The following is a 21,149-nucleotide window of genomic DNA, read 5'->3' as shown; positions in this document are numbered from 1 at the left end:
CTCATCTCTTTCAGGCCCACATCCCCAGGCAGTAAATGTCACCACTTCTGGAGGCTGCTGCTTTACAACCAAGAGTGGAAAGGAAGTGGGAGAGGATACTGAAGAAATATCTATGAAAGCACCTTAGAAATACAGTCTTATCTTTGAACATCCTTCTTTCTGCCAGTCATTGTTCACTGAAGTCTAATACTTAGAAATTAGTGCTATGCTGCAATGGGGCGGGGGTGGGATGGGGGGAGGGGGCGGTGGAGATAGATTGGAAGATATGTGTTTTTACTGATGGAACCTCAGTTGCTTAACAAACCCCGAGCATGTATTAACAGACGCCATCCCAAAGCCAAGTGCTTACAAAGTCATTCTGATCTGGAAAATTATTTAGATTTTAAAGTGATTGCTCCTTTTGGCCTGTTTAAACACTAAATATCCCCTGGCCCCTTTCAAAGAACAGGAGTCAAGTTTCAGCTTCTGAGCCAAGTTTCTTCCCCTTCCTTCATTCTGCTCTGTGTTGGTTTCCTTCACAAAGGAAATGTGTTTTAATATTTTTATATGCTTCCCAGAGCACTTTGAGAAGGAGAGTACCTTATAAGCATAAAATAATATATTCCAACACGGACATTCTGCTTATAATTATCTACGTAAAGGCATCCTGAATTTTGATCACTAGGAGAAGCATAATGAAGCACATAACATTTGGGAATTTCCTTATCTCTGGGATTGCATTAGGTGCGTTTGGGGAGTGGGAGGATTTTAATCTTATCAAGTCACAAGTACCACACTTAATACATTTCTGTTTCAATATGTTGATCAGTTCAATGAAAGTCTCACTCCTGCTTTCCATGCCAGCTTCCTTATTAGATTTTCAAGTTTTGTACCATTTGTGGTTAATCAGATAATTATAACCCTAGATTTAATATTTTTCTAGTTTTCCATTCTTTAGTAACCATAGCTATGCCTTATTATGTGTCTGCCAATTCCAAAATTCAGTGCTTAGAGGGCAGTGATCCTTTGCTTTGGCTCCTAGAGCTGTAACAAGAGTACCATGGATTTCCTACAAATACACATCTGGCTTTTTGCCTTTGTTGTCCAAGACAAATCAGTTCCAGGAGACTATCCATTCCCTTGAAATCTCTGGCTGCATAGAGAATGCCCACTGAGTTGGAAACTATTAGCCCATTCTATACTCTGGCAAAGGATCAGGGTAGGACATATTGCTGTATTCATCCTATTTCTTTCTTAGTGATCTCCTGCAAGTGAAGGGGGAAAAAAAAGATTATGAAATTCACTGATGACCTCCTACTATGTGCCCAACACTGTGGTAAGTCAAAATACAAACACCTTTTTCCTCAAGGAATCCACCTTCTACTCAGTGAGACACACTCACAAAAGAGATATACTCACCATTCTTGGTTATTAACTGAGGCAAAACAAACCAGGGGAGACATTTACCAAATAGTCAGACATCTTATCAGGAGGCACAGAACCTCCAAGACCCACAGGCAGGGCCTCCACTAATACCGTCTTTGGTTTCGTGGATCCAGAGTGGGGGAGGGGGGAAGAAAATCAACATTCATAATTTACCAGGTCTGAGTCCATCCTAATGATAACTCCAAGCCTATATACAAGTACAGAGTCTGAGATGCACCCCCTAACAAAACCAAGTGAACCAGTCGTAAGAAATGTTCCTTGTCACCAATGGGTTATATTCCAAAAGAAAGCTCTTGGAGTTCCATTTTGTGAAATGCGACATGCATACCACCGACGTGGAAGACATGTCACAGCTGGTGATAACAGGCCACAGCTGAGGAGGCTTGCAACATGTCTTTAACTTTCCTGAGAGGCATGCCATATGCTTCAAAAAAAAAAAAAGAAAGAAAGAAAGAAAGAAAGAAAATAACCACAAAGTTAAAACCTTCCCTTCACTCTCATGAACACTTTCCAGTTAGTTGTGGTCTACACACATGGGGTTGGGGGTAAATAAAGTTAATAAAGTTAAATAAAGTTAAACTTCAACTGAGAAACTTGCCTACTCTATTTGAATTTTTTATAAACTATCTAATGATGACAGTAATAAGAGCATATTTTTGGATGAGCGTCATCAATCACTGATGGACAGTCCCAAGAGAAGAGAGAACTCCTCAGCGAGGGTCCCAAACCCACTCACAGCTCCTATCGCTCACTTTGCACTGGGCTCCGTAGATTGGCTTGAAGATGTGTAAAATTTCATGTAGTTTGACAGTCCCCTGAGGGCTCTCATGTGTGTTGTTTATTCCATTATGTAGTGATAGAACATTCACTCACAATTTTCTTCCTGGACAGCTTTAGAGGCTTGGAGAGACTGTAAATATTTAGTTCTTAAAGTCAAAACTATCCACTTTGGTTCAAAATACCTCTATTTGGGAAAGTCTCAAACATCTGTTTAGAAAATCTTATAGGCAGTTTCTAGCCTAACACAAACTATAAAGAAAAACACAACAAGATACCACCTATAAGGGAGGAATATATGAAAGATAGGAGAGTGGGATGTGGTCTGGAGCCCAGATGTAGCAATTAGAATGTTTTGAACTACAAAATAAGCAAACTCCACTCAAAACGGATAATCAATTGGGTACACTTATTTTCTTCACAGAAGACATTTAGAGGCAGGGAGTATCCAGGATTAATGAATGTAGCAGCTTAACCACATTACAAGGACTCAAGTTCTTTCTGCTGTCCTCAATGGGCTTTTTTTCTTCAGTCTTATGGCTTCATGGTTGCACACGGGCTGCCACTACTCTAAGCTTCATATCTCACCCATCAATCTTAATTAAGAAGGGAGGACAGACTGCACCTCTTTCTTACCACTTTTTTAGAGCAAAGTACACTTTTCAGACATCATCATATAGAATTATCTTTATGTCTTAATGACAAGAACTCTGTCACAAGACCCTTCCTAAACCAATTAACAGTAAAGTAATGAAGTTACTAGCGTTGGCTTAGACTAATCACAGTTTAACTTCCAGAAGCCAGGTCAGAGCTTAAAGTTCTTGGCTGTCTAACGCCTGAACAAAAATGAGGTGGGAAGTGGAAACGACTATTGTGTAAAAAACCAAGTGTCCATCACACCAGAGAACACAAGTGCTCTGACTTCGCTTTTGCTCCAGTCTCTGCAATTACTTCTCTATTAATCAGGAAAGAAGGCACTTACAGCAGGTAAGACCATGTTTCCAGTCATTACATCTAGGTTCAAATCCCAGCTCTGCCCTCCACTAGCTGCATGGCTTTACACAAGTTACTTCACTTTTCGGTGCCCAAATTTCTTCATGTGTACAGTGTGAGAAAAAATAATACACACCCCATAGGGTAGTTTAAGTTGAATAATGTTTATACAATGCTGGGCCAACTATCTAGCACCTGGTATCAATAAAGATTAGTAATTGCTATTAACATAATCTCACTCCAGAAACTAGATCTCAATGCCTGAAACGATTTAAGAATCCTCCTTTTCATACTGCATTTAAAAAAAAAAAAAAACCCTTAAAATGCAAGAACCCCCAAATCTCTGGAGGTAGGGGAAGGGAAGATAGCATAGTTTAATTTCATCAGTAAAAACACAGCACTGCCTAAGTAATCACTCGACTTCTAAATTCATATTTGACACTTGGGCTCACAACCATTTCATTTATTTCAAGAGACAAAGAAAATCATATTTAGCAATTATAAGATAGCTTGTATAAATTCAAGAATAAGTTATCTATCTCTTCAGAAAGGATAGAAGGTAAGATCACATGCTTAAAACGATATGTACTGGGTTCACAGTCCATATCTCTGTACCCTACTCCGCCTCTGGCTATCACTCCTATTCTGGAATTCATTTGGTGACTACACCCTCTAAAAATGCTGAAAATCAAAATCCTTGTGTCTCCTCTTTCTTTCCATCTCACAAACACATTTTCCAAGAGACTTAAACAATTGAGCAGGAATCTCTAAACTCAGCTTTTAAAATGAGACCCATCTAAGTAACACATTAAGATACTCAGTTAGACATTGTCTTCAAATTCCAGCTTTGTTAATTCTCAGAATGAAGGGTCCCCTGAGATATAGGTAGATGGCTTGAGACCATCACCTTCTCAATTTCTGCCACACAGTAGATGTCATTATTTATTAAAAAGACTGATTTCCTCAGCTGGATGTTTTTGTTCTAATCTTAAATGGATTTGACATCCTAGGACAGAAAATCAAAAAGGTCAGCCAACCAAAACAATAAAGACGAACAGGTTCAGTAAGTACTGCCCACTGGTTGCTCTTTGCTAGAAGACCAGAACTCTGTACCTCTCCAATGTGTGACCAACACAAGTTAGAATGTTAAATGACACTTGTAAATTTTATTTGTACCCCTCCTTGTAATCTGCTCTGAGAAACTTTCAGTCTAACATGAAGCTATTACAACTTCCATGTTTCTGGTTTGAATATGACAAATGAAAGAGCAAATCTCTCCTCACATTTTTATAAATCCCTGAAGCAATTTTTGAAGGTTAAAAAAAATGATTTTGGAGTTTTTCATAAGCTCCTCATGAAACTTATTCTATGACTTTCCTTAATACCAAAAGAGGCTCTTAAGCCAGATGGATACAGAGAAAAATCTAGAAAGAAAGCATACAAAATCTAAAACAAAAGTACAAATCTCTGAATCATATAATACAAACTCCAGTTTGCTTTTGAGTTGTGAATTGGCCATATGGAGATCATAAGGGGAAAATTCCAAATACAATCTCCATGGATTCTTTGTCTCTAGGGACCTAAGATGTTAGTCCATCCTTAGAAAAAGAAAAACTCAAAGGATAACTAATATCATACATACAGTTAGTTGGTAAATGAACTCAGAAGAAGACGAAATAGTATTTTGTATGAAGTAGACAGTTAAGAAACCTTAGTGGTTCCATAAAGAGGTAGCATTCACCCAAAACCTGAATTAAATTGGGCAAAATCAAGGCAATCTGGAAGAAAAAAAAAAATCAAACAATATCAATTAGGGTAAGAATTGAAAATGACACCATCTAGGTCTGTTCTCGTTTAGGAATAATGTCAAAAGAAAAGATCTATGATAATTGTCTGGCTTTTCTTTAAAAGAAAATATTTCTTACTTCTTTGTTCTGCAAGGGGGAAAAAAAACCCAGCAATTAGCAGACCACAGACTAGAGTGAATTCTCTCATTTAACACAATAAAGTATGCCACCCAAGACCACAATTGTTGCCATCCTAACTTAGCATGCCCATTTTTTTCCCTTGCTTTTTTAAAACTCTGAACCTCAAGGAAGATACAAGTGAGTTGTCATTTGAAGGGCCCTAGGAAACCAACTAAATGAGATGAAATAAGACTTTGGAGAATATTACTGAGTTACTCCATCCAGAGAGACAACAAATACTTACTGAGCATCAACTCTGTGCAGCAGTCCTGAATATGTTCTAGAGAATGAGAAGTATATGAGTTAAGTCCTTGCTCCTATAGGGATTTGCAAACAAGTAGGAAAATAGTGACTATATATATATATATATATACACACACACACACACACACACACATATACATATCATGTTATATATGTGATACACATATATTATATATGAACATTTCACAAATACTATATCATGTTCATAAATAGTATAACAAAGCTGTTCAGGGTTACAAAGTTTCAGTAGGGTTTATTATTTCTTTTTAATGAAAATAGTTTGTTTCTATTCAGTTTCAACTCTCCACTCTCTCAAACACTGACAGTACAGGTAAAGATAAATCCTGCCTGGGAGATGGACAGAAAGGCCTGAAGACCTGGAGAATTCCAGCACTAACAAGAACCCCTGGAAAAGTGTGGAAGACTTCCCTTCAGTGTCAGACTCCCCGTAGAATACAAGCTCCAAGAGGGTGGATAGCATATCTGCAAATATTTACTGCTCTCTCCCCAGGACCCAGTAAATGTTTAGAACCTCGTCAATACTCAGCTAAAATTATTACCATCACTATTAAGCCATTTGGTGGAAGAATTTGGAAAAACCAAATTGCATGACCTAGGGCTGCTTAGATTCACTGCTAAACATTCCAGTGTCCAGTCCAGTTGTGGGGGAGGAGGGGTGGACAGGGTTCTGAAGATTTGAGGCTGGTTGAGGAATCATCCTGTACTTGGATCTAGAGGTATACTCATGCCTAAGGGCTGGACAGAAGCACAGTTGAGATATAGGACTCCAAAGGGTTACCTAAATAGAGTGTCACAGCCAGGATACAGAAAGGCAAGGAAGCATGAGTAGGAAATAGTACAGGCAAACAGGAGAGAGGCCTAGGAAAACATCTGAGAGGGGGTTGCTGTTGTTTGTGTAATGTGTGGGTGCCCCATCTATTGTTAAAGAGTTAGGGATCAAGTGGGTATCAATAATCATTTTGTAACTTATCAGACCTAAAGCATTCCTTAAGAATCAAAGGGCTCCAAAAGCATCATATGAACTATTTCAAGAAAAATTAAGGTGTGTATTGAGATGACTGATTCCAAAATAAATACATAAAAATCAACCATGTCCACTGGAATAAATAACTAGAAAATACATTTTTAAGGATCCAACTCACAATAGCAGCAAAAATTATAAAATTAACCAAAATGTTCAATTTCTATTTGAAGGAAACTTTTGAGAAAAAAAGACCAGAACAAATGGAAATCACATACTTCTCATTAAGAAACCCCAGTATTTTAATTTTTTCTTAAAGATTTCATTTATTTGACAGAAAGAGATGCAGTGTGAGAGGGAACACAAGCAAAGTGAGTAGGAGAGGGAGAAGCAGGCCTCCTGCCTGGTACCCCAATGTGGGGTTCAATCCCAAGACCCCAGGATCATGACCCCAGCCAAAGGCAGACACTTAATGACTGAGCCACCCAGGCACTCCAAAAACCCAGTATTTTAAAATACAAATTCTCTCACAGTAATTTGTAATTTAAATATAACTCTGATCTATATCCAACCAAATATTTTTCATACCTGAAAAATTCTAACATTTATCTGGAAAATAAAAATATAGAAGAGAATCAAGAAATAATGTTAAGAAGAACAGCAAGTAGGAAATTTAACACACATTAAATTATTAAAATACTCTGCCGTTGGTATAATAATAAATGAATAAACAAAAAACAGAATTCAGAGTTGACCAGTTATATATAGAAATTTATACATGAGAAACGTGGCATGTAAACTCAAGAAGGAAATGATGATTTTTTTCAAAAAATGGTCTTAAAAAACAGACTGTATTTGGAAAAAACAGTCAGATTCTTACCATATGAAAAAGCAACATCTAAGCAGAAAATTTAATATAAAAGACCACTTTAAAAGGATATTTTCAAAATGATATAGTAAGAAGGACTTTCCTATGCAAACACATCACCTTAAAGTCCGGAAAAGAATGAGAGATCCGAGTACCTAAATATTTACTTCTGCATTGGTAAAGAAGTCATGAAGTCAGAAGGTGACCCACAGACTGTAATACAATATGCAATATAAGCAACTAGGGAAAAAGTATTCAGAGGACAGTTTCTGAAAATCAACATGAAAAGTTAAGCAACCAGGAAGAAAAAAAGTGAAACAGCAATTCACAGAAGAAATATAAATGGCTAGTAAATATTTGAAAAGATTATAAATTTCACCAATGATCAGGGAAAAATAAATAAAAACAACATAATATCCTTTTCACCCAGTTGGTCAGGAGAAATTAAATTGACTATTAATCACCAGGGTTGGTTAGGATAATGGTATAGGAAAGACTTATACCGTTAGTAGGACTTTAAATTAGATCCCTCTTTACGAGTGGTAACTTAGCCATCTATCTCAAAATTTAAGTATATATACCTTAGACCCCTAGGTTCTACTTCTCAGAATCTACCCTGAAGAAACACTGAGGATCTATAGGGAAAACTTTTGGTGTATTATTTGAAATAATAACTTTTGTAAGACTACTTAATTATCGGGGCGCCTGGGTGGCTCAGTGGGTTAAAGCCTCTGCCTTCGGCCCAGGTCATGATCCCAGGGTCCTGGGATCAAGCCCCACATCGGGCTCTCTGCTCCGCAGGGAGCCTGCTTCCTCCTCTCTCTCTCTGTCTGCCTCTCTGCCTAGTTGTGATTTCTCTCTGTCAAACAAATAAAATATATTTAAAAAAAAAAAAAGACTACTTAATTATCCAACAAATAATGAAGTCTGCGGTGGTCTTTTCATATACTGAAATTGTTTTTAATAGAGGTAAGTTTTTATGTTCTGACATGCAAATATGACCATGATAAATTGTTATTATATTAAAAATTTAGACTTCGGCGCGCCTGGGTGGTTCAGTGGGTTAAAGCCTTTGCCTTTGGCTCAGGTCATGATCCCAGGATCCTGGATCGAGCCCCACGCTGGGCTCTCTGCTCCGCGGGGAGCCTGCTTTCTCCTCTCTCTCTCTGCCTGCCTCTGCGTACTTGTGATCTCGGTCTGTCAAATAAATAAAATCTTTTTTAAAAAAAATTTAGACTTAGTATATAAAGTATGATTACATTTTGTTTTTAAAATTCTTAAAAACTACTGCATGTACACGTTAATAGTATGAATAAAAAACAATTAGGAAGGGGCACCTGGGTGGCTCAGTCACTTAAGCATCTGCCTTCCGCTCAGGTCATGATTCCAGGCTCCTGAGATCAAGCCCTGCATTGGGCTCCCCCCTCAGAAGGCTGCTTCTCCCTCTCTCTCTGCCTTCTGCACCCCCTGCTTGTGCCCTTTTTCTCTCTCTCTCTCCCTCTCTCACTCTGTCAAATAAATAAATAAAATCTTTAAAAAAAGCAATTAGGAAAATAAGTATCAACAATGTGGCTCTCGGTGTCAGTGCTTTGCACAATTTTATATTGTTTTACCCATTGAACCTATTCTTCAAATTAGATCTTACACAAAAATTCAAAAAGCAGAAGAAACAAGAAAACAGAATTTTTTTTTTAAAGATTTATTTATTTGACAGATAGAGATTACAAGTAGGCAGAGAGGCAGGCAGAGAGAGAGAGGAGGAAGCAGGCTCCCCGCTAAGCAGAGAGCCCGATGCGGGGCTCGATCCCAGGACCCTGCGATCATGACCTGAGCTGAAGGCAGAGGCTTTAACCCGCTGAGCCACCCAGGCACCCCAAGAAAACAGAATTTCTATTATAGAATCAAGCACCATACTCCCCACAACAGGGTTTGAAAACTACTACCCTTGGCTAATACTGGTATGTACTAGCAAATCTTTTACCCTGTCCTCCTTTTCCACTGTTCCCAGCAAATATTTTACAATAGAATGACACTATACCCATTTAACACATTCATATTCAAAGACAACAACAAAAAAGAAGTGAGCGAGGAATCCCATGAATAATACCATATGACTCTCCTGTCCCCCCAACTCAGGAGCCAGGGTCCTGCACAGAGTGAGCATGAGGGGCAAGAGGCAAGAATGCTATAGGTTATTCGGTCTTGGTTCCCAAATATTCTCATGGTATAAGTATACTGCCATGATGAATATAACTGTAGTATTTAAAAACCCATTCTTTTCTAATTAAATTCCAGGAGTGTGTCCCATTGCCTAAGAAAATTATGACTGGCTTGGCCTTAATGAAAGATGAAAATGATGAAAAGATGTTACATAGGAAAATTTCAAGAAAATACTTGACAATGGACATTTCTGCTTATCCCACTGACTTGAGAACCTACTGAATTCCCATGGAATATGCAATCCCAAATGCATGGAAGGTGAAAGTTTAGATGCATTCAAGGATCAAAGTGGAGAGTTAACTGAACTAACTCAAGTGCAGCAGGCTTCAGGGAGACCAAGCTATATCAGAACAAAGACCCAAGGCTCAGTCCTCAATACAACAGAACACACTGGGAGAGATGACAGGCAAGGTGTGATGGAGCTGGGGACAAGAGTCAGAGGGAGTCCGTTCAGGGAATTTAGCATAAAATCTGAGACTACAGTATCTAACGAGAATTTGTGATCCACCTGGATGGCTGCTTGTGGGTAGACAACAGGTGTGTCCCTAGGACAGAAACATGGGGATGGGGAGTCCAGAGCAGAAAACTGTGCAGCGATGCCAGCAAGCAGCTGACTTCAGAGAGTTGTGGGGCTAAGATGGCACAGGCATAGCCTTAACACTCAGGGCTAGGATACAGTAAAGAGTGACCCAACAAGACAGTCATAATCTGGGCAGAACAAAGTCATCAGCAGGCTACTGGTCAGCTGCTAAACAGGCTGCCATCGACAGAACAGCCCCCGTGACAAAGAATTATCTGCCCCAAATAATTATACTATTGAGAAACTCTAGTATGAGAATAAGATAAAAACACAGTCATAGGAACTGTGACACAAAATGTGGTAATAAGAGTTACCTGCAGGAACAATGCAGAAAGGCAAAACTGAAGCAAGAAATGAAACCACAAGTGAAATTAAGTTGAAACTGAGTCACCAGAGCCATCAACCCGGGTCTTCAGTTTTCTCCTAAACAGGCACCACGTAAGTCTTAGGATCTTGAGTGCAAAGCACTCCAGCAGTTGATCCCTGTTCCACTAGCCCAGGCTGGGCAATTAATTTAATCTCTACACCTCAATTTCCTTTCCTATAAAATAAGGATAATAATAGCATCTGCACTCAGAATTGCTACAAAACTAAAATAGGATAATGCAGGATAAGTGCTTCTAACACTGTGGCCAGCTCCTATTCCATGGTTGATAATTAATAGCTGTAGATGGGGTCAAATAGCTTCACTTGGGGGGAATGTTTTTAAATAGAATTGAAAGAAGTGAAGCAGGGCATTGCTGGCCCATTTCATCCCCAAAATCACCTGGCAGAAGGTTTTCAGAAAAATAATTAAATCAAGAATTCGATTTACGTAAAACTAGAATTTCATCATGGATTAGTAAAAACTAAAAATGAGAACACCAGAAGGAAAATTCTAATAAACTTGTTTAAAGTGTTTCCATCTTTAAACCCTTATGAGAAGGCTAACGATGTCTTTCCCGGAATGACAAATTATAGTATTCTGTATTCAGCCTTATACTCTGAGTTTTGTTGTTTGTTTGTTGGGGTGGGGAGAGGGGTTTTTTTTTTTTAATTTTTATTTTATTTTATTGTTTCCCCAGCCCTGCATTCTCAAACATTCTGGGCCTGATGTTTTTCCCTTACTAAAGATATTCTGGAATATATTCAATCCCCATTCTTCTGAAGACATTAAAATACAACGCTGGACTATGTGCTTGAGCATCTAACACAGATGACCTAACTCTGACCAACAAGGCCCTGCTTGTCCTATTCTAATGCATAATAATTTCCTGGAATTTACATAATGTGAGACCAAAAAAAATAAGAGGACGTGGAAAGTCATTATTTTATACATTTGTTCCTAAAAGTGGCTTGGCTAAATCCCCAGATAGATCAAAGGAAAACACCAACATGTGTTGAAAACTCATCTTCAGAAAGACACCAATAGAATGTCAACTATACTTCAATTAAAAAAGAAATGTGTATATATGTATATATATGTGTACATATGTATATGTATATATATGTATGTGTATATATGTGTGTATATATATCAATAGAGATACATATATGTATGTGTGTGTGTGTGTGTGTGTGTGTGTGTGTGTGTATCAATAGAGAAAAGTCACATCAAGCTCTGGCACTTTGGATCCCATCTAAGGAAGGAGACTGAGCAAAATTCCAAAAGACACTTTCTACAAAATGTTTTTCCAGCCCTTCAGCATGGACCCCAAAGACAGCATTTAGAAGGTACCTAAGTAGTATCTCCTGAGTTAGAGAAAATGAATATTACCAGTCACTAGAGATAGAAGGCTTTATCTATTTGAGTTGACATTAGCATTTCAAAATTCATGAATTCACCCAACTGGCATATGTATGTGTTCTTAAATATGATGATTTAAGATCTAGAGCAACCAGAGCCATATCCCTGCTTCATGGTCACCTTATGAGCTCAACTGGCTCAGGGGTCCAATCTGCCTTCCTCGGAGCGTTAAGGGTGAGAGAAAGGCAACACACTTCTTGGCCTACTAATTGTTTCCAGGAAAAGGAAATGAACATAATGTTGGATGACATCTTTGATAGTAACAACTAATATATGTAGTTTTGCCACCTGTTTTCATATATATTATCTCATCTGAGCTTAATGTGTCCATTCTACAACTTTCAGAAAACTAAGTCAAAGAAGTTAAGTGACTCACCCAAGGTCACACAGCTAGAAAGTAATGAAGACCCACATCTAGATCCAGCTGATTTCACCTCTCATTCTTGTGATCCCATACATCATGCCACTTCCCAGCATCTCAAGAAATGAAGACGACGACGAAAGAGAGGTATGTTTCAGCTAAGAGACTGCCTCCCGCCCTCTCCACCATAACTTCAGGAAGAGGAAATTTCCGAGTTTCCTACATTTTAGCCATCAACATGGAAGGACTTTACAATATAATCCAGCCATCTCCTTCCTGAATATTCTCCCCACTCTCATGCACACAAGGAATGATGCTTTCTCGGGGTTATCTATGAAATCATTTTCTATCACTATGTCATACCTAGTTCATAATATTGTTCCCCAAAATGAAATGGCTTAGGTTCTCTTATTAGTAGTAGTTTTCATCTTCACATTCAGTGGACCAAACTGAGTAAGGAAAACTTGGAATTGTGTCCATGTAGTTACAGTTGACCCTTGAACAATGCCAGTTAACAGTGCCAACTCCAGTGCAGTTCAAAATCCACCTATAACTTCTGACTGCCCAAAAACTTAACTACCAATAGCCTACTGTCGACCAGAAGCCTTACCAATAACATAAACAGTCAATAAACTCATATTTTGTATGTTCCATGTATTATATACTATAGCCCTACATTAAAGTAAGCCACAGTGAAGAAAGTGTTAAGAAAATCATAAGGAAGAGAAAATACATTAATATTACCATACTGCATTTATTTTAAAAATCCACACGTAAGTGAACCTACCCAGTTCAAACCTGTGTTGTTCAATGGTCAGCTGTATCTCATTTTGAAAAACAACTCTTTAATATTACTATATATATGAGAGAATTCACCTTTGGAAGAAATGTGTGTTTGTGCATGCACGTGTGTGTGTGTGTGCACACGCCCGTGTACAGACAAAGGGGCAACCCACAAATCTCACAATGCAAAAAGATTTCAGAATATAAATATAAAAGTTCAAAGTGAAAAATCTCTTGTTTTTAATCAGAGTAGTAATGACAAACCTTTGACATGCCAAATACAGATAACTGTTTAAGAATTTACCATGACAGTGTATATTTATTTAGAATAGCTTTTCTTAATTCAAGTTATATTTAAACCCTTAAAGTATGTTCTTTGGTGCTAAATTATGAAATAAGTATGTGCAATTATGGGCAATAACTGAGCTGCAGATTTTAATTGTTATGGGTAATGACAGATTGATCACCTTTGACATAATAATCATTTTTGTAACTTCTATAGTAACATTCACCTTCAAAACATTAGCTAATTAATGCTTTTAAAAAAATCCTCACGAACCATATGAACACGTAAATTCCTCATGCCCCACTGATGCTTTATATACTTTCCATTAACTGATAAACTTTTATTTAAATGACTTGAAAAACATCTGAGAACTCATCTAACATGAAAATAAAATTTGAAGATTATTTTTCCTGACATTAGGAAGACAACATCTTTATTATTCTTTGCTTAAGTTGCCTTTATTATTTGGGAAGCACACATTCCAGACCCATCCTTCATTCTCCTCATTGTCTGGGCTTATGTTACATAAGGGTAGAATCACTCACCTTCGACAACCGAAGTGAGAGGCAAATTGCTTTAGCTACGTGGGACATAAACTACTAGCCCAACTACTACCAAGCCCACATCCCCACAAAATATGTCACGTGGGTTAACAGGAATAAGGGGTTCTTGTACCATATCTTAATAAATTCAAAATGCTTCTCCCACTTCTCCCTTTATTCTCTATTTGTATGAATATAATAATAATTTACTAAGCACTTATTATCTACCAACAATTGCTATAGGTTCTATGTACATTTACTCATTCAGTAAATACAAAAACTCTGTGAGGTAGATATTATCATTATCTTTATTACTGTTATGACATCATTAATCTAGAGAGATGGATAATATAGAATATTGAGACTCGGGGACGTTGAATAATTTGCAAAAGGTAAAACAGAGCCAAGAGAGAAAGCCAGATCTACCTGATCATAAAGGCCATTATACTAACCAATACACCAGTGGTTCTCAAACTTGGGCAGGTATTAAACCACTGATAGAAAATACAGATTACTGGGCCTCACCCCACAATTTCTGATTTGGTACATCTGGAATGGGTACCAAGAATTTTCATTTCTAATGAGCTCCCAGGTGTTACTCATGAAGCTCAAGGACCGTATTTTGAGAACCACAGCAGTACATTAATCGATGCTAAAATACTGATGCTTCCTCCCATAATGGCCTTGTCAAATACATAGTTTGAAATATAAATATTTATTTATTTTAGTGGCTGTTGTCCCATGTTCTTCTGGAAAGAAAAAAAAAAAAAACAGGTGCTAGTACTCAAATGGTCATGTTTTATCACAAAAAATACCAGTCTTATGTAAGGTTGTCATGGGTTTTTTGTTTGTTTTGTTTTTTCAGAGTCTTCTGTCTTCAGAAGCCTGTAGCCATTTCTTTATTCCCCTGAGGACAAGAGCATCACCTATGTGTCCACTTTCTGAATCCCATCCTTGGACCTCCCCAGTCCAGGTCTGTCACTGATGTGTAGCTCGTGTGCAAAATTAGCAACAAGGAGGATGTTGGACCCTCTTACAAACCTGCTGCAGGGGCTTTTCCCTGTCAGTTAACACGAGTTTGCTCTTCATCCCATAGGTTCAAGAATTGAGCACATGATTTACTGCTACGGTAAATCTGCTTATGCTAAAAACTATGCCAAGTCTAAGCTTGGAACAAGATTTTATAGGCCAAGTAGTAAACCCTGTAAAATCAGGGTTTAAAATGGAAAATATTATTCAGACTAATTATGGGTCATGCAATTGAGTATTGCTATACCAAGCTTTTCTTTTCTTAAATGTTATCCCAAATGAGACCATCAGAAGAACATATGTGCTACAGGCAGAGTCCAAATTCTTGGCCAGTAAGTAGAACAAGCCTGCAGCGGCAAAGAGGTGTGGCTGCCACCAACATCCCTGTGGCAGTTTCCTCATTAGACAGCCATATACTGAGCCTTCTCAAGCCCTAGACAAAGGACAAAGGATAACGGTCTTTAGTTTTTAAAGTGTGGGGTAAAGGAGAAGGGAGAATGGAGAAAAACAGAAGAAATCACATGTCTGGTGGGAAATCTTCTCAAAATCCATTCTGAATAAACTTGCTATGAATTCAAGAGCTGAAAAGATTTAATTTCTTGGATGCAAACAAATTAAATATATGAAAACTGTTTACTATAATGGCTACAATTGATATAATTGCAATAATGGGCTATTATTTTCATTTCAATTGAAATAATAGCTGCATGAACAAATCCTAAAGTCCAAAATGACTGATTACTTTATACTCTGAGAGATGAAATGAGTTCTAAATTTGAAATAATCTTTCCTCTGCTCACAATGTACAGATGGGATCTTTGCTGCTAATTCTCGGTATTCGTAACAAAATCAGTCCACATTTCCCAAGTAAACTGACTTTCATTTTATGGTATTATTAAAGGCTTCACTGAAAGTGGTGGAGGGGGAGGAGCTTTGTGTAAAAAATGTTCTAAGAGCTAGGCAAAATCATGACATGCAAAGTAAGATATCCAAAGAAACAAAGCTATAAGGCATTTCATTCAACAAGCATATATTATCTAAACATTTTTATATCTATATTTATTTTATAAAAAGAGTTAGCATATACCTCAAACTTCACCTTCTCACTGCACACCTTAATAACATAAAAAAAATACATACTAAGAGAAAATGAAATTAATAGAAATTCATCACAACATTCTTTCTCTGTATATAATACTTGCTTCATAGAAAATCAGATCAGCATCGAGAAAGGCAGCACAACCTAGCACCAACACATTCAAGGTTCCAATAAGGACTCAAAATGGATTTGGAAAGACACTTAATATTTGGCTTCAGTGTTGGTTTGAAACTACTGGGGCTTCCCCAAGTGAAATCTGAAATTGGCCTGCAGACACAGAGGGCAAGGAGAGACCAAAGAAAGAAGCAGGCCACTCCAGACTGGAAGGTGATGGGTTTAAAAGGAACTTACCTAGGAGGTTTGTCTTGGGTCACAACAAGACAAATAGATTTCCACCCCTGTCTGCCAGAATCTTAAAAGTTTATACAAAGGCCTTACCTGGGTGAAGTCATGTATCCAGTCTAACACCTTAAACGCTCTCAAGGCTGCATTCGTACAATAGCTGCTAGCGTGGAAATAGTACGCAGAATGTATGTTCCAAGGACAGGGGAGGAAGTAAGGAGCCTCCAATTGCCTGGGTCCAATTCATGGGTCAACTGGTGGTCATGTCCTCTCAATGACCTTTTCCAACACTCCACCCCTGGTGATCAGCTTTTACAATCTTATGTGTCCTCCTCCTCCTCCAGAATGTGTCCTGAGTGGCCAGGAAGGGGTTTTATTAGCATGGACGTGGCTCAATTGATGGCTCTCTTGCTGCACTAGAAGCAAATGCCATAGCAACAGTTTAACCACATAGAAGAGAAACACAAATTAAGATACTGATTCTCAGTATAAGCAACCATTTGTTCCACCAAGAGCCACATCACCTGAGCCACTGGTTTACTAAGTCTCCTAGGCTGGGGTGGGGGTGGGGGGTCAGATATCTCTGGTGTTCACTTGTTTCCTCATATGATTTAATATAAATGATACATTAGCAGATTTGTCAGTATGAGCACACAGCATTCTGTTTGGATAACCGCACATGTGCCTTCTTGGGAGGCAGTAATAATGTCCAAAGCCATCTTATTTTGGAGGACAACTTTTCTCATTAGGACATTTCAGTGTTCAGTAAAGACAGACTTTGCTGGATATAATTTAAGGCTTCCGAGGTGAATCTGGAAAGAGCTTCTATGTGTATCATGTCGTGCAGACTCCAGGAGGGAACCAAGATGGCAGCCAAGTGATCATATCGGTGGAAAAGAATGTCCCGACCTGGTCTTGAGGAGAGGGAGGTTGGCAGCTTTAGCAAGTGACCAAGTTGCTCACATCATACAGGTTGGAGACGGCACTGGCAAGTGTGAGGAGATGGACTGGGGCGGGGATGTCAGGATACGGCAGACCAGGACCCTCACCTTCTCCCTCTTTCCATGGCACAGGTTTCATTCCAGACAGTGCATTTCAACAGGCCCAGTTTGCAGCAGGACGACAGGATCCCAGTGGAGACTGAGTAGCTCCCCCTCACCCTCAGGGGTTCAAAGACACTCCCCCCTCCGGGTGGGACGCCCGATCACAAAAGTCGGTAGAGGAGGCTGTTGTCAGGTGTGATGGGCTTGCTGTTCTTAGCAGGATAGCACGTTGGTCCACCCTTAGAGTCAGGCAATGGCTGTCTCTCCTGACTTCCATGCCTCAGTATTACAGGTCTGACAGCACGGGCACTTCATCCATTTCCCTGCCACCCACCACAACATCTTCCCCCTTTGTCCTCCATACCCAGAGCGATGTCACCTCATGGGGTTCTAATCAGGCTAGGCCACAAGCACTAGGGCCTTAATCCTCTGCAGTTTGAAGCACGCCCTCCCCCACTCCTCGCAACTCCAGCCTGGCAAACCTGTACGCTGAGATTCCCAACTTACCTGCCTTCCCACCTTGCCTGCCAGACCAGAAGCGAGCAGAGTGGTAGACACCGGTACGGGCTCCTCTAACCTCAGCTCTTCTTCCCGCTTCCTACCTCGAGTTTCAGCCTCCAGCCAGGCCTCAGGGACCAGCCCACGGCGGCAGCCATTTCTTCCCCTTCCTTCCCTCCTTGCACTTCGCAGTTTCTCCAGCAAATGCAATAACCCAGCCACACTGGGTCTTGACGCTCGGGGCTGGCGCAGAGCTTCCTCCAGCTCGCAGCGTAGGGCGGGTCTTCCGCTCGCTTGGGATTTCCCCCGCGCATGCTCATTCTTCAGTCCCAGTTCTATAGTCTCCCGGGGGCCCCCCAGGTGCTGGTTCATAACCCGGAGAGTTCTGCGCATGAAATCCCAAACAGGCCCCCTCCACAGAGCCTCTAATTGCCCTCCACAGAGGGCGAGGAGAGACGACGAAGGAGGCAGGCCCCTCCAGATTGGGCCTGGCGGTTGCATAAGCAAGGTCACTTACCTACAAGGCTTGCAGAGGCAGCTGCGAGATGGGCAGATCTCTACCCCCACCCGTCAGAATCTTAAAAGTTTGTGGGGAGGCCTTAACCGGGTTTAGTCACAGTTACCATCCAGAGGGTCTCAACAACACCTTACCCTCTCAAGACCACTCCTTGAAATGGCTCTGGCTGGGGGAAAGGTGGGCAGAAGTTCCAAAGACAGGGGAGGGGGCGAGGAGCCTCTAATTGCCCAGATGTAGCTCAGGTATCAACCTGAGATCACGTCCTCTTGATGACCTCAACATAGAGTCTAAATTTAAACTTAAAAAATGATCATAATAATTCTGATCCATTAATTTTGTAAAGGCAAATCACTTCATCTTTGGGGGGAAAGGGACCTATTGTTACCATTTTTATAAAAAGATATTGATAAGAAAGTGCTATCAAAAATTCAAGAAGCCTATTAGCACAGAGAATTGTCACTGCATCACTTTTATACCTGAGAAGACTAGATATGCCGCCAATCTATTCTCCACCCACCGCCGCTCCCCCCAGCAAATATGTGTGATCACTACTCGATGCCAGGCACTGTGCAAGATGAATAAATAAGATACAATCCCTACCCTTAGGAAATGTACAGTCTTAGTAAAAGGATAGAGTGAAATACACAAATAGAAGAAATAAAGTTAGATAACTGCTATGATAGAAGCTGGTGCAGTGAAATATGAAGAAGAGAATAATTTGTTCTTCCAGTTGATGAATGAGGAAGGTGAGGAAATGTTTCAGGAATTTCCAGCTTCACTAAGAAGGTGACCTTTGAGGTAAGCAAGGAAAGATGTATAAATCTTCCCAGATAAGCAAGGATGTTCTCCAGAATTAAGGGATCCAACCTAGAGGCAGGGAGGCCATTAGACAATACTGGGACAATCCAGGTTGGAGGTAACAAGAGGCAAACCAGGGTAGTAGCTGAAGAACGGGAACTAGATTAGAAGGTAGGAGCAATCAACTTCAGTGCTTGATTGGCTAAAGGAATAAAGGGTAAGGAAAGACAGGGGTTGTAAATGACCCCTGGTCCCAAATTCCTGGGAGGATAGTGGTTCCGCTTCAAAATGGTGAATTCAGGGCGCCTGGGTGGCTCAGAGGTTTAAGCCGCTGCCTTCGGCTCAGGGGCCTGGGATCGAGTCCCGCATCGGGCTCTCTGCTCAGCAGGGAGCCTGCTTCCCTCTCTCTCTCTCTCTCTGCCTGCCCCTCTGCCTGCTTGTGATCTCTCTCTGTCAAATAAATAAATAAAATCTTTAAAAAAAAAAAATGGTGAATTCATCTACTAGCTTTGGAGTAAAATAGCAGTGGGTTTAGGTTTGGCCATTCTGAGTTTAAGGAAACTGTGATCATCAAATATCAGCCACAATCACTCATAATTACAATGTCAAGCCACAGTCTTTCAGTCTACCCCTACTAACACAGAGCTTCTTCCATGTTAATATTTAAAGAAGATGGATAGCTAAGTTTACTCTTGAAGTTAGAGAGTAAGGTGGTCATGCTTATGTGCAGGTGAAACAGAATGGAAAATGTGGCACAAACATTCTAAGAACATACTTCCACTCCCATAGTCCTCCCTGCCTGATGTAACCCCTTGTCTAGGGTTACTTAAAGGCCAGTGTTACCTTATACCATGGGACTAGACCATGAGCCTGACCCTGGTTAAGCCAGACTGCTTCAGTATTTGGTTCACACTATGATACTCTGATCAAAGGAACCTTGAATTAGCTTTTTTCCCTCTACCTCTATTTTGGATCTTGTACCTGATTTCTAATACATGATGGTCCCTAACCTTCTGGATAGACCATCTGAGTTCCTACCCCATGCTCTAGCTAGGTAATTTGACTTTCCTAAAGTAGGCATCTAACCAGTAAAGCCCTTCCTCCAACACCACCCACAAGCTTAACATAATCAGCACATTTTCTTGTTAAAAACACATATTAAGTAGCCATAATGAAAGATAGTTAAGCTCAGCCTAAAAAAGAAAGCTAATTCTGATACTGTTCAAAAGAAGTTTGTAGATAAACACAGTACACCCAGACAAATGAAGCAGCACTAATCAAATACATGCTTTCCACATATACAATAAAAACTGCTAAAGACCACCTATGTCCAAAGGCCACCTTTCAGAATAGCTAAGGGCTCTGAGCATATCGTTTATTTCCCATCAGAGTAATGTGTTTTGAACTTGCCTTCAGAGACTGCCTGCCTAATATGAATGCAGGCCCTTTACCCAGTGCATTAGGCAATAAAAAATTTTTTTTAATTTTTTTTAATTCTGAGAGTTAAACAAAATGTATTGTCTAGCCAGCTCCCACTTCAAATATGCCTGTCTGTGTAAGCAAAGCTTGTCTTAAAACCATCCCACATGAAGTTTCAAGCTTCCCTGCTGGGTTCTCAGATCCCTGCAAACTGAAATAGGCTTTCCGCTGTTCCCACAAGCTGAAGTGATGCTCAGCAATGACCCTACTTAATGGTGTATGGTTGAGGGAGAGGCTACGGCCAATCTTGCTACAGGTTTCCTGGGGTCAATTGAGAGGCTCCCACTTCATCCAGGATCACCCAGCAAGTTTGGGGGATAATCTGGAGGATGTTCAGGGCCATCTACATTGACGTCAGCATAATTATAGGTTATGAAGCCCTGAAGAATCATTCTGCACGTGTTAGAAGCATAAACTCTAGGAAGCATTCTTAAACTGAAGACCACCAACCCAGAAAGACCACTTAATTTCAGAACCCAGGGTGGTCTCCATATTCAGATTTCACAGTTT

The sequence above is a fragment of the Meles meles genome, chromosome 7 (assembly GCF_922984935.1).
Source record: "Meles meles chromosome 7, mMelMel3.1 paternal haplotype, whole genome shotgun sequence".
Taxonomy (NCBI): Eukaryota; Metazoa; Chordata; class Mammalia; order Carnivora; family Mustelidae; genus Meles; species Meles meles.
This window is presented reverse-complemented; position numbering follows the sequence as displayed.